This window comes from Mustela erminea, chromosome 2, assembly GCF_009829155.1.
Source record: "Mustela erminea isolate mMusErm1 chromosome 2, mMusErm1.Pri, whole genome shotgun sequence".
NCBI lineage: Eukaryota > Metazoa > Chordata > Mammalia > Carnivora > Mustelidae > Mustela > Mustela erminea.
The window spans coordinates 101,331,917-101,341,216 of record NC_045615.1 but is presented as its reverse complement, the minus strand read 5'-3'; positions in this window follow the sequence as shown (position 1 = coordinate 101,341,216).

Sequence of the window (9,300 nt, the reverse complement as noted above, 5' to 3'; positions counted from 1 at the left end):
GCAAGTGTGTTCTATGGCAGACAGCTGAGTGCTCTAAGAGGCGTGAGAACTCAGAGCAAACTGCTAGGAAGGACGCCGTCCTCCCCAGAGAGGATCTCCAGAGCTCCGTGTCGTGTCTGCACAGAAACGGGGCCCAGGATGTGTGAGGGCTGTTGAGGGGCGCATGTGGTCTTATCCTTACCTGCCAGGTGCTTTCCCCTGACCCACCTGGGTCTGTCCTCCCCATGGCCTGTGCGCTGGGTTTATTACTTCTGTCTCACAGACAAGGAAACAGGCTCAGAGTCCGTAAGCAACTCGGCCCATGTCACGTACTGCAGGTAGGACACTTGGGATTCAGAGAAGGCCCGTGGTCTGAAGCCTGGGGGCCCCAACTCCTGAGGCTACCTACCTATGACAGAATTTCCCCATGCCCAGAGTTCTCATTTTATGAGTCTAAATTCAAATCAGCGATGCCTAATGTCAGAGGAACAGAATTTCTCATGCATTCATTTGGCCTTATTCCAGGCCCTGTCCCAGCAGTGCTGTGGTGCCGGTGCAGGGATGGGACTGCAGATCTAATTAAGTGGGGTGGGGGGAGGTGGGGAGCAGGTGGGGGGATGGGGGACCTGCCCAGTGGGAGCGCAGGGCTTCTGGAGAGGGTTCTGGACCTGGGACTAGGAATCCCAGCGATGTTTCGGGGTACCCTGATAAGGCACAGGTGGACACCCATCGCAGCACTGATCAAACATTTCCCATATGACAGGGTTGGGCAGGGCCGGCTTCTGGTCTGGCTCTGGGCCCGTCACACCCTTGCTGTGTGACTTAGCGCTAGTCCCTGTACTCTCGGGGCCTTGGGGCACGACACGGGGTGAGCACGGACTGTGAGCATGGACAGTGAGCCAGAGCATGGAGCGTAGATCAGGTTCTCCACGATGGGGATGTGTGTGTGTGTGTGTGTAAATACACACACACACACATATTCTTACAAACAACCTCTGACTCTCTCTGTGAGAGATAGAGAGAGGGAAGGAGAGAGAGAAAGAGGGAAGGAAGGAGGGGAAAGTAAGGGATAAAAGAGCCAGCTGGTGGACCCTAGGGAAGCTAGCCAGCTGGCTGTCTGGGGATGAGGGCTGGGTTTGCACTGAGTAAAATACTCCCCCCCCCCTTTTATTTTTTTTGCTATGACAATCCGAAGTTATATATTTTTAAAATTAATATCTATATTAATTCTAGCATGGTTAACATGCGGTGCTATGTTGATTTCAGGCATACAAAACAGCGACTGTGTGACATTTCCACGCCTCCCCTGGTGCTCACGGCGACAAGTGCACTCCTTCATCCCCACCAGCTGTCTCCCCCACCCCACCTACCTCCCCTCCAGGAACTATCAGATTGCTCTCTGGAGTTAGGAGTCTCATGTTCTGTTTGTCTCATTTTTCCTTTGTTCCTTTGTTGTGGTTCTTACATTCCACCTGTGAGTTAAATCATGTGATATTTGTCTTTCTCTGAATGACTGACTTCCCTTAGCAAAGTAGTCCTCTGGTTCCATCCACGTCATTGCAAATGGCAAGATTTCATTCTTTTTCAGGGCTGAGTAATATTCTGTGAAGATATATACCATGGCTTTATCCATTCACCAAATCGATGGGCGGTGGGCTGCTTCTGTAATTCGGCTATTGTGGGTAATGCTGCTAGAAACATCGCGGTGTATGTGTCCCTTTGAATGAGTGTTTTTGTGTCCTTTGGGTAAATGCCCAGTAGTGCAATTACTGGATCTGAAGGTACTTTTATTTTTAACTTTTTGAAGAATCTCCATACTGTTTTCTTTTTAAAGGATTTTACTGATTTATTTGTCAGGGAGAGAGAGAGTACTAGCATGGGGAGCAGCAGAGGGAGTTTGAGAAGCAGGCTCCCCACTGAACAGGGAGCCCAACAAGGGACTCAATCCCAGGACCCCGGCATCATGACCTGAGCAGAAGGCAGATGCTTCACCGACTGAGCCGCCCAGTGCTGTTTTGCAGAGTGTCTGCACGGGTTTGCATACCCACAATGCATGGCGCATCCTTGACGACATTGTTTCTTCTAGTTTTGATTTTAGGCATTCCGACAGGTGTAAAGTGGTAGCTCACTGAGGTTCTGGGAATACTCCTTTCTTTAAACTTTGCGTCTTGAATCATGTTGACTGTTTCCCTGTTTCAAACGACATTCCAGTTATACTTATCGCCTTATCATTGGATGCTCAGAATAATCTGCAAGAGAGGGCCAGACCCCACCCCTTTGGCAGACAAGGTAACCTGCATGACTTATTCAAGGTCACACGGCTCTGTCTTAGGGAACTCTGTCCCGGAGGTGAGCTGGGCCCTGCAGTCCCTCGTGGCTCTAAGGTATGGCTCTCCGGCCAATGTCAAGGCGCTGTGCTCCCCAGGGGGAGCCCCCACGGCCCCTCCGGCTGGCCTCTGGCTGGGGCAGAACCCACAAATGCCTTCACTCTGCCCGGCTGGTCTCACAGGCTCAGGTTGGGCCTCCTCACTGCAGGGGGAGGAAATAAAAATAGCCAGGCCAAGAGGCCAGGGGCTGGGCTGTGGGCAGCAACGCGTGCCTTTCCCATGACTTGGGTTCTGTAGAGCAGAGTCTCCCCCTGAGCCGGTGCATGCCAGGCCCTGGGCTGGGTGCCCAGGAGGCAGAGCCGAGTCAGGCATCACGGTCCCGCCCACCCTCAGGAGCTAACAGCCTCAGGGCTGGGATGTGTGGAGCACAGCCCCACAAGGAATGGGGCCCAAGAGGGCTGGCATGCGGGGGACCTCTCCCCCAGCCTGGGGGTGGGGGAGGCAGCAGAGAAAGTTTCCCAGAAATCGGTCACATGGGAGAACGCAGTAATTAAGAGGTGCGGGGAGCATCCAGGCAGTGGGAACAGCATTTGCAAAGGCAGAGAAGTGTGATGAATACGAGCCCTGGAGAAGTGCAAATGACTGGGTGCCCCTGGAGGGTGGGTGCCTGTGGGGCAGGATGTAGGGTTGGGCTGGCGTAGCAGGTAGCCCCGGTCACAGGAGAGGCCAGACAGGTGCAGGGCAACGTCAGAAAGACTGTGACTCCAGAACTCAACCAGACGGTCACACCACAGCCTCGGTGCGCCGTCTGGTCCCCGTGTGCTCCCCGCAGATCCCCTGGAGGCCTCCTTTACAACCTCCAGTTTCTAGCACTTTCCTCTCTTCCTGAGGCCACTCTCTGGCTGCCGGAATCCCTGCCCCTGCCGGTCTCCACTTACTCCCACCGTGAGCTCCAGGTGTCTCACAGAGGAAGCAGAGCCCAGTTAGGCACACCAGCTCCGGTGTCAGGAGCTCACAGCCTTGGAAGCTTCTAGAGGCTTCCAGCATTCTTCAGCTCATGGCCCCTCCTCCAACCTCTTGCCCAGCAGGTGAAGTCCTTCCCCAATGGGGTCTTCCTGACCCACTCTTCCACCTCCCTCTTCCAATTTTAAGGACTCTGAGAGAAAATCCGGGATAATCTCCCCATCGCAGGGTCCATAACCTTAGTCACCCCTGAAAAATTCCTCTTGCAGACACAGGTTCCGGGGACGGGGAGGTGGATCTCTGGTGGGGGCCGTTATTCTGCCGACCTCACCTCCATAATTAACTATTGGCACTGAATCTTTGCCCTGAGGCCTGTTTATGGTCAAAGAACCCCAAACCTCAGTCCTGATCCCTCCCTCCACGAACCCCAGCTCTGAGGTTCTTGGCAGCTCAGACTCAACAGACATTAGGTTTTGCGGACCCTGCACTCTAAATCCCCACCTCCAAGCATCGGCCCCTGCCTGAGGCCCCACCCACTGCAACCTTGTACTTTCTCTTGAACCGGAACAATTGAGACAAAAAGCCAGGAAAGGAATGTACGCAACCCTCCCCGTGGAGAAGGGGCGTGGCTTTGGTTTCCGCCAGACCTGGGTTCAAATCCTTTCTCCTCCGCGGCTTCGGCTTCCTTGCTCGGCGGCCGTGGGGGACCCACTGACTGGTCCCCTCAGAGCCTCGGTGGGCTCACCTGGCAAAGGGGGTGGGGACCTTGAGGGATCATCGAGAGGTCAGAGAGCGGATGTGTACGAATAGCTGCTCACACAGTAGGCTCTCAAGGAAGGAGAGCTGTTGTCAGTGACCAGGAGTTCTAGCTCTGTTATCCTGTCCTTTACAGAAAAGAATAACGAGGAATAAATGCTTTGCTACCTCCCAGAACTTACAACTGCTTAGGGGTAAGAGAAGTTTGTTTGTTTATTTGTTTCCTGGATGCAAAGAACCAGCTGATTTCTCCACGCCTGGTGCAGCTGACGATCGTCCCAGTCAACACGGATGTGGCCCGGAAGGTAGCCGAGGTTCTCGGTGGCATGGGACAGGGTTCTTCTGAGGACCCACCAGGACCTTCGCCTCAAAACCAACACCAGTTTCGGGCCCTGTGCTAGCCATAGGGGTAATTAGGCTAGATGGTTTTGGGGCAGAAATTCCACCCTTCCTGGCAATGCCATAAATCAAGCCACAAATGGGGAGGGCATCTGATGGACAAAGGTTGTGGTCATTTTATGGCCACTTCCCCCTTCAGGGAAGGTTTCTGTGATCATGTGTCCAGCCTTCCCTGCATCTGATTGTGGAAATGAGTTAGGTGATGGGTCCCTTTTTTTTTTTTTTTTTTTAGAGAGAGAGAGAGAGAGCACATGTGAGCAAGGCTGGGAAGTGGCAGAGGGAGAGGGAAGTAGAGAATCCCAAGTAGGCTCCACATCCAGTATGGGGCCAGACAAGGGGCTCCATCTCCCGATCTGAGATCACGACCTGAGCCCAAATCAAGAGTCAGATGCTCAACTAACCCAGCCACCCAGGTGCCCCTAGGTGACGGGTTCTGATGGTTTGCGTGTTAAATGAACACATCCCTGTGAATATAATGTTTGATACTCCCTTCGATAGTGTCAACTGGACAGAGTGTGGAGATTTCTAGCCTTTTTTTGCCCCCAAAAGCTGTATGAAATAGGAGTTTTCATGTAATTGCTACATAGATTTTGTTTTTCAGAAGAAGGATTGAACATCTGTTTTGCAGGAACAACTGAGCTCCTCTCAGCCAAGTAGACAAACTGCAGAACCTTCTCGCATCTTCCTCTGTCTTCCTCCCTAAGGCAAATGGAACCTTGGGCATGCGGTGGTGGGCTGTGAGCACGGCCCCCTGTGGATCTCGCCAGGTGGGTGGGATAAGCCCAGCCACGTGGCAGACACTGCTTCAGTGAAGTGGGACAGTGACAGCACCTGCCTCCTAGGCCCGTGAGCTTTTGCTCTGTAAGTACACACAGAGCCCCCAGAATTGCCTGTGGCACGCAGTGAGTGCCCAGCAAATGCCAGCTGTTTTAAAAGGCCCCAGTGGCTCGTCAAGCAAGTAGCAGGCAAACAAAGTCATGTAAGCATCTAAGGATAGGGACCCCATTTCACAGATGAGGAATAAGGCTTCAAAAGCAATGAACCAAAGTAGCGTGATTCACAATCGCTGAGAGGTGGAAGCAACCCATGTTCATTGGGGTACTGGTGGATTAACCAAGCATGGTGCATCCATGCGGTGGAATCTTTCTCAGTCCTAAAAAGGAACGGCAGGCTGACACCTGCCACACCGTGGACGGAGCTTAGAGGCGTCATGCTCATGAGATTAAACCAGTCGTGGAAAGACAAATCATTCTGGATGATTTCACTTTACACGAGGGCTGCAGAGGAGTCCAGCTCCTAGAAACAGGGGCACCTGGGTCGCTCCGTCATTAAAGGTCTGCCTTCTGCTCAGGTTGAGCCCCACGTCGGGCTCCCTGCTCCGCTGGGAAGCCTGCTTCTCCCTCTCACACTCCCCCTGCCCCTGCTTGTGTTTCCTGTCTCTCTGTCTCTCTATCAAATAAATAAATAAAACCTAAAAAAAAAAAAAAAAGACCTCCTAGAAACAGAAAGGAGATGGTGGCTGCCGAGGGCTGGGGCGGGGGAGGGAGGGCGGAATGGGGAGTGTTCCCTGCATTCAGTTTCAGTTTTGCAAGATCAAGATTATGGAGATGGACAGTGGTGTCAGTTGCAAAACAGTATGAATGGATCTTGTACCACTGAACTATATACTTAGAAATGGCTGAGGTAGCATATTTTATGTGATGTGTGTTTTACTACAATTAAAAAACCAATTTTTTGGACCCAGCTTGCCCACATCCCTCTGCTGCCAAGGAGAGGAGAGGAGAGACTCAGACCCAGGTCTGAATGGCTTCCCCGCCAGCAGCTCCCCATCAGAAACCTCTTGGCCAGGTGCCCTTTGAGTGGGTAAAATTCAGGGGGAGAGGGCAGCTTCCAGAAAGAGCTGAATGCTTTACTGAGGGAAGACACAGAAGGTAACCTGGGAGAGAGGAGAAATCAGTGGTCAGGGAGTCAAGTCAGGAGAACGGGGTGTCAGCGGACTTCTGCCACGTGAGCCTGGGGACACCACTCACCTTCCCTGGGCTTTGTGTCTCCGCTCCTACGTGAGAGTTAGGTTGGGAGTGCATCTGGGCCCTCCCAACTCGAAGGTCTGGGGAGGGGGGAGATAGGACGCCCAGGTCCACTCTTACAACTCCAACAGGCCTGAATGCCCAACCCCGGGACTCTTGCTGGGTGCTGGGAGCGGTCTTCTTCCTCGAGCACTTTCCCTGCACCAAGTTCTGTTCTGGACCAGGTCCCAACATCTTCTCAGGGAGGACAGGCAACAGACAAGCAAAGAAACAGGAATAGATCCTGACAAGAAGGGCAGACCTTTGTGGGGTAGGGTTTTTCAGAGGCGGGTCAATGGATTCCTAGTGGAGAGGAAGGCTTTGCTCTGAAAGGCATCCTGGAGGAGGTGGCATTTGGGTCAGGCCTTGAGGTTTGTTCCACAAGCCCTTGGGAGCACAGACTGTCAGCTGGGTGAGGGGTGCTGGAAAGAAAGAGTCTTGTGGAGACGACAGACAGGACAGCAAATGCATCACAGTGCAGGCACGGGCCAGGAGACGGGGACAGCAGGGCGCCTCACAGGAGATCTGGCCGGAGAAGAGGACACATGAGGTGGACTCAGGTGAGTTCATCAGAGCTGAGAAGCGCCCCAGGCTTGGGGAACATCGAGGGTGAAGGCCCGCGGGCCCACGGCAGAGGCTCCAGCGGTGTGTGACGTTGAAAGATGACACTTGCACAGAGTTTTGCATGCTGGGTGACCCTGCTTCAGGTAGGTGACTCACTTCTCTGAGCCTCAGTTTCCCCACTTGCACAATGAATGGGAGTACTTTTGAGAAGGCAGTGAGGTGATATAGGGACAGAGCAGAAGCTCCATGGCGCGGGTTTCTTTTCTGGCTCCTCTCCCCATATTGCCAGGTCACTGTGTATCAGGGGAATGGGGCATGAGGGGCAAATTTGCTCTGTTGGGCTCCCGTCAAAGTCCCTTCGCCTATATTGACTGCCCACCCCTCTGAGTAGAGAACCGTCCTCTAGGACCCCTACATCCCCATGTGGACCCTACCAGCCCCAACCTTGAAAAACCCCACCTGTTCGAAGCACTATCCTGGATATTATGCTTTTGGGGACCTTCTTTCTTTCCCAGCAAATGATGGCTAAGGGTGAGCAGAGTTCTGGCTCAAGGTGCGGGCTGGACCCGGATCCTCTCCATTTACCTCAGGGGGGATGCTGCTCCACTGTGGAAGTCCCAAGCTCCAGAGAGACAGTGGAGAGGGTGCCCCTGGTCAGAAGAGGCAGGCAGGTGGTGTTCCTGCCACTGACCCCTCCCCTATCTGAGCCAAAGGGGCATGAGCAGAGGTGCCTGTCTGGCTCACTTGGTTAAATGTCTGCATTAATCTCGGGTCATCATCCCAATGTCCTGGGATCGAGCCCCACATCAGGTTCCCTGCTCAGTGGAAAGTCTGCTTCTTCCTCCGCTTGCTGACCACCCCCCCCCAACTAGTGCTCTCTCTCAAATAAATAAATAAAATTAATTAAAAAAAGAAAGAAAGAAAGGGCTTTAAGAGGAAAGGAACATTATTTTTTTAAAATATATTTATTTATTTTGGTTGGGGAGGAGCAGGGGGAAAGAGAAACCCAAACAGACTCTGGGATCAGCATGGAGCCCGATGCAGGGTTGAACTCACGACCTTAAGCTGATACCAAGCTCAACTGACTGTGCCACCCATGTGCCCCAGGAAGGGAACTTTGCCCAAAGGCTATGCGACTGCCAAGTGACAGAGTCACCCAGTCCAAATTTTCCATGTTGGCTCTGAGAAGCAAAGCCACAGGCCCCTATTCCATGAGCATACCTGATGTACCTTCTCACTTCAGATCACTTCTTTCTAGAAGATGCTAGCTTCCTCTGAGGACACTTAAGCATTGTCATCAGACTATGACATAATTGTGATGCATAAACATAATATCCATTTTAATAAGTGTCAATTATATTCATTTTCCCTGTAAACACTATAGCATCACCAGCTGTTAGTAACAATTCTTAGGAATGACCCAAACAGAGCTGTAAATCTTTGGCACCCTCTGATCTTTATTTATTCATTCAACAAATCCTTATTTGAGCACCTGCTGCGTGTGAGGCTCTGTTTTAGGGGCTCGGGATCCAGCAGTGTGCAAAACAGACAGAGCCTTGCTTGCTCTCCTGGGACTTACAGTGGGGAGAGAGCCAGAGACAAATAAATGTGGAAGGAAACATGCGATGCTTCGTGCTAGGAAGAAAAACCCAGGCCACACAGGGGTTGTGCTATTTATGACCATGGAAGATTACAAAGGACCAAATATAATGGATTATACAGTGGACCCAAAAGATATGTCCGGGGGCTCCTGGGTGGCTCAGTGGGTTAGCATCTGCCTCAGGCTCAGGTCCTGATGTCCTGGGATCAATCCCTGTGGGATGCTCTGTTCAGCGGGGAGGCTGCTTCTCCTCGCCTTCTGCCTGCTACTCCCCCTGCTTGTGCTGTCTCTCTTTTTCTGTGTCCGATAAATAAATAAAAGCCTAAAAAAGAGTTTATTTATTTGTTAGAGAGAGATAGAGAGAGTACAAGCAGGGGGAACAGCAGAAGGGGAGGGAGAAGCAGGCTCCCTGCTTAGCAGGGAGCCTGATGGCGGGGCTCGATCTAGGACCCCAGGATCATGACCCAAGCCAAAGGCAGACACCTAACCGACTGAGCCACCCAGGCATCCCAAATAGTGTCCTTCTAAGAAGAGAAGACAGACTCAGGGCGCGTGGGTGGCTCAGTTGTTAAGCAACTGCCTTTGACTCCCATCATGATCCCGGAGTCCTGGGATCAAGCCCCACATCCGGTTCCCTGCTCAGTGG